Source organism: Malurus melanocephalus, unplaced genomic scaffold (assembly GCF_030028575.1).
Source record: "Malurus melanocephalus ecotype Western Australia unplaced genomic scaffold, MMel_1.1 scaffold_695, whole genome shotgun sequence".
Classification (NCBI taxonomy): domain Eukaryota; kingdom Metazoa; phylum Chordata; class Aves; order Passeriformes; family Maluridae; genus Malurus; species Malurus melanocephalus.
The window spans coordinates 170,321-175,705 of record NW_026623927.1 but is presented as its reverse complement, the minus strand read 5'-3'; the positions used below and the strand labels follow the sequence as shown (position 1 = coordinate 175,705).

At 45.8% G+C, this 5,385-nt stretch overlaps 1 protein-coding gene across 1 annotated transcript in view; it reads left to right on the top strand.

Moving 5' to 3' along the window:
* The window catches only part of SHLD1 (shieldin complex subunit 1), a 34,394-nt gene extending 30,666 nt beyond the window's left edge, over positions 1-3,728 (top strand). The window contains exon 5 of the transcript XR_008966502.1: positions 1,764-3,728. The gene's annotated coding sequence lies outside the window, so the exon portion shown is untranslated. The remainder of the gene's footprint in view (positions 1-1,763) is intronic.
* The last annotated feature ends 1,657 nt before the right edge of the window (positions 3,729-5,385 follow it).

Sequence of the window (5,385 nt, the reverse complement as noted above, 5' to 3'; positions counted from 1 at the left end):
AAAGGAAAGGAAAGGAAAGGAAAGGAAAGGAAAGGAAAGGAAAGGAAAGGAAAGGAAAGGAAAGGAAAGGAAAGGAAAGGAAAGGAAAGGAAAGGGTCAGCATTAATGTAATTTCTCCAGTACAGCCACACTGTTCACGCCAGTTTTGGTATTTGGTGTTTGCCAGCCAGTCCAGCTGCTGAGACCTCTCATCTACTCCCTCTCCACACTGGCCAGATCTCAGAGTGGGTTTTTGTGTTCCTGCATGTCAGATTCCCTGCTCTAGTCCCACATGGGGCTGCTTCTCCTGCCTTACTGCCCCTGGCAGGTTGGCACAGTGGCTGTGCTCTGCAGGTGTTTCCAGCAAAGGCAATGGAAATTTGGCTGCTGACTTCAGTCAGAGCAGGAGGAGGCTCAGCTGGCTGCAAGTTATGGCCAAAGTCTTAGGACTCGGTGTAATCTCTCTTTGCAAATAGATTTATATTGGAATTGCCTGGGTTTAGTTTCCTGGCTTTGTGGTGGTCCTGCCTGGTGTGCTGCTCGCCAGCTTTTATGGCAGAGGGCACACAAAATATTGGAGCAGACTTTCAGCTGCTCCCACAGCCACTCACGTTAATGATGCTCAGGGGAAAACAAATAGTTGAGGATGCAGCATCATTTCTGTTGTAGGAAATAAATCCACAGGTGCTCRTGTATCAAAATCCAGATGAAAGCATCCTGCTGGCAAAAACGATAGAGAAAGGTAATATCAGCTGGTTTAGCCATAGATACAGCTGGAAAAAGCAAACAGCTCCTGGGTGTGCTGTCAGTGATTACAGTAACACCAGTGGCCTCCCTGCCAGCTCACAGAGCTGAACCCCCATGGATCTGTCACAGCCACAGGGGCCTCGGTGCTGACTGATGGAGGGAGCTCTTGCTGAGGACCTACAGGGAAGAAGGAAGGTCTTCTGTGTCAATCTGATGATGTTGCTTTTAATTTTTGCCAGCATTTCTGCTGTTCCACACAGTTAAATTAGTTGCTGTGCAAAACCTTTTAACTGTCGTTTTTATGTGAATTAACTCCCATGAAGAGAGAAATGGAGAAATCAAGCTCTGCATCTGAATCCCTTTGGTTGCTGTATTTGGTTTGTTGATGAATTGGTCAATGCTCTGGGTCACCTCTAAAACCATCTGGTCTCCTGTTCAGATGTTTTTATTATTAAAAACAAAAGCTAAAACCATTCCATTTCCACAAAGAAAGCTCTCACAGCAAAATAGGAATTTCCTGCTCTTTAGGAGAGACCTGCTGCTATGGATGTCTGAGACATCCCTACTGGGTTTTAATGGAAGAGAAAAGCCCTGATTGACTCTAGTCTGACCCTAGAGTAGCCCTACAGACAGACATGGGTTTCCCTACTCACAGCAAAACATGAGGTGTCTGCCTGAGGTGTGCACAGGAGCTCCTCCTGAGGCCTCATTAACCTGAGCTCAGTTTGTCAATTTTTGGAATGAGATACAGCAAACATGGAGGGAATAGCTGTTCCTTTGTGATAAGTGTTTTCAGTGATGGCAGAGTGAGGCAGCCTTAGTTTGGAAGGTGTGTGTCCACACAGGAAATTAATTTGGGGTCCCTCTGTGGGGAGATGATGCTGCTTCACCCCAGGGGCCAGAGGGGGGATGAGGCACCTCCAGAACTTCAGCTCCTYTTGCTCATGGGGCTGCACAACTGCCTTTAACAGCACAGATTCCTCATTAGACATTTCTGTACAGCGAGAAAAGAGACTCATTACACTCAAACCCTTTAGGTAATGAGATGCAAACAATGACAAAATAGAGAACTGGTGGCTGAAAAACATGAAGAGAGACACTGACAGAGGAGAGCATGAAATTGTTCAGTGTTAAAGACCAACGTAGGCAGAGCAGACTGGATGCTGCTGAGAAATTTGGATTGTGACTCATATCTACAAATCTTGGCTGGCATCTTGCAGAGGAATCTCTGTGCTGCTGCAAMATGCAGTCTTCTGAGAAGTTTGCACCCCTCAGAATCAGTGCCTGCTCACTTCCAGTGGATCATGGCTGTGACTACCCATGGATTCCTCAAGGTAAAAAGAGTGTTTTGGCATRGCAAGTATCAAGAGTGGTGTGAAGCCCTCACAGAAATGTCCCGTGTTCTGTCCATTTCTCCCCATCCTGTGCAATAATCTTTGAGAAATCGAATTTTTTTCCTGAGAGGTGAARTGCCTTCCTCTTTCCCTGCCTTGCACTTGACTTAGTTTTGACACTTCAGTGGTTTCAGCTCTCCCCTTCTCCCCAGCCTGCTGGCCTCCCCAGCACTGGCTGTTCTCCCCTCCGCTGCCAAAGCCAGCTGCTGTCACCTCTCTCCATCCCTTTGGCAAAGGCATTTTTGGTGGCTTTCACTGCAGAACAAATCCGAGGGGTTTTTTCTCCTTCTGCTTGTTGAAGGCTCCCAGCCAAGGAGCAGCTCTCTGAGCCTACCTTAGGACAACACCTGAAAACCTACAACACCTCTCAGTGCTCTGGGTAYGCAAAATCCTACAAAATCTTCAAGCAAAATGTGTAAGTGAAGTAAAAGATGGGGGATTAGTCCCTTAGGTAAGACAAGSAGGGGCAAAATTGATCCACCATTGCCACGAAGGAAGCACAGAGGATGTGGTGAGGCCTTGACAGCATGGACTGGGGTTTTGGTGCTGCACAGCCCAAATCCAAATCCCACAGAGATGTGTGGGGTATTTTGCAGCTGAGCTGTGCCAGCGTCCCCAGTGTCCCCAAGGGGTGGCTGGTGCTGCTGCAGGCTCTGAGTGCTGYCTCCACTCCCAGAATGAACCTTACAGAAATGCCTGCTCCAAGCTCTTTTGTCATCCCTGACCAATGCTGCTGCTGTTAAGTCATTCCCTGGGCTGGGAGCTGCTCCAGGACGTTTGCTATCAATGGCCTTTCTGCTGCTTACTCCCACAGCATTTTTATTTTCCCTCCCACACTGCTGCTGATTCATGCCAGTGACCTACCCAGTCCTGGAGCCCAAAGGCAGCCAGGGAGAGCTGAGCTCCTGCCACAGGTCTCASTGAAGTGAATGGAGGGCCATTTACAGCAGCAGAGGGTTTTTTTCCCAGGAATTCAAGGTGCTTTGGTATGCCAGGATATATCAGGACACGTGGTTGTTAAAATTGGTGTACAACAGGCACTACACACMCCGTGTAAATGTGGCTATTTCATTTCTGAGCATTGGTGATTTTGTGTGGGGCATGTGTTTTCCCACAACACAGAAGTTCATTTTAAAAATACCCYGTTCTGTAGGTTTCCCCTAATGACTATTTTCCCACACACATCRATTAGGCAACAACATATGCCAGCATTTCTTCCTTAAAAGTAAAATCTGGCACTAGCACACAGAGCATGAAATAATAAGATGTGATTAAAGCACTCACCAAAGCCAGAAGACTCGTGGCTGAAAGGTCAAACCTTTTTTTTAAATTTGYCTTTGCAATGGCCTGTTTGTTTGCAGGTGCTGGACTTGGGAGGGTAAGTCTTGTAATGAAAAAACAACTGTCATAGGAAATTTCCCCATCAGTTCAAGCCAAATGTGCAGTGGAAGGTATGTTCTTGCAATGGGAAATGTCAGGCAGCCTTAGGGCAGGGATCACTGTCCAGTGTTACCTGCATTGCTGGGTGAGGTGAGCCAGGAATGATCCTAAATGGGTGCTAAAATCAGCACCTCTGGCCAGACAACCAGGATGATTCTGTGATTTTAGGATACTGAGATGGGGATGCTGTGCCATGCAACACGTTTGCAGTGTGACTTCCACCATTTAGTTCGTTCTAAGTTGCCAGCAGCTTGTTTGGGGTGTCTGAGAGTTTCAGAGAAAGAGTGAAAAGGGCAGGGCTTTCACAGCCACGTCTTTGATAGCAAATGCTCAAACCCTTGCAATTAGAGGTTGGAACAATAATAAAGATTTTGCATCTGTGGTCCAGGCCCCCTGTTTAGGAAGAAGCTCAGCACATGTTCTGTGAGACCAGCTTGGTTTTGATCCTTGTTTTTGCTTTTTCCCTGGGTCTGACTGATCTCTGGGACAAGTGGAGCACCATGTGATGGAGGTGTGAGTGCAGACAAGTCCCATAGCTGGGTTCTGTCTCTGGGAGTGTTAATGCTGCTTGTCTGGTGTTCAGGAATAGACTGGTTGCACGTGAATTACTGGGGAAAAAAATCCCTTGTTCAGTGCCTGTTCAGTCCCAGGTTGCTCTCAGAGCTGCTCAGCCTGGGTGGGACCATCACCTACACACACAACTTGTGTGCTGAAAGGAGGTGTCCTCTGAACTTTGTTCCCAGCCTAAGTTTGCCACTTTGTCTCTTTCAAAGTCTCTTTTTCTGTTTTTCCTGTTTGGGTCACCTTCCCAYCTTCAGGGTTACCAGACAAATTTACACAGATGGAGCATCTTCCAGGTATTTTCATTTCCCAAGGCTGCCTTTAAGCTTAAGCCTCTTAAGCCGTTTTTTATCAGCTCAGAGCATTTCTCACAAAGAGCCTAAAAGTCTTAAAATCAGAGTATGCAAAAAGGAAAAAAATGGGTATTTTAAGGGGAAGAGATGCTGGCAAAATGCCATCCTGCATTTTGTAGGTTTTGCTCTCTCTTTTGTAGGGTTTTTTTGCAGTCAGGTTTCGATTCTTTGTGCCAGTGGTGATCAAAAAAAGGTGATGGAAAATTTCTTGGGCAATTCCTTTAGCTGTGTGAGCACCACTGTCATAAAACAGATCTCTCAACCCTGTGTTTTCAGTCTGGAATTACGTGCAGGGCCATAATTGGATTTTTTTTTTCAGTATGTACCTTGTTCAGTAATAAAAACTTTACCCTGGAATCATTAGTCTGTTGCAGAAATCTGTATGTTTTTATCTTACAAAATGGAAATTTGCCTCTGAAATTTCCATGACACTATCAACCACAGAACATTATTGTTCTTACCAAACAGAACCCTYGCTGAGAGTCAAAGTGCTATAAATATTTAAAGAAATTAATTACTAAATGAGCCAGAGTAGTGCCCCAGTCTTTAAATATTAAATGGAWCATACACAGTTGACAAAAAGCAGGCAGAAACACTGAATGGGGCAATTTAATTGCCTAAATGTAATTATTTGCACTGCAAAGGCAACTATTAAAGTCATTTTTGCTTAATGACAAGCAGCCCTCAAAATACGAGGGCTCAAGTCCACATTTTGCTCACTGAAGGAAATTTCTCTCCTGTTTTATGTTCTAGTACACAAGCCCTAAAGTTCACCAAGGAGGTTGATTAGTCCTGTGAGGCTAATGAAATAAAAAAGGCAGGGGGCACTGGGAAGGGGTTGTTTTTGGGTGTGCAGCTCTGCTGGGTGAGATGCTCCAGCACTCTCAGGCTGCTCTCTGGGCATCAGCTGC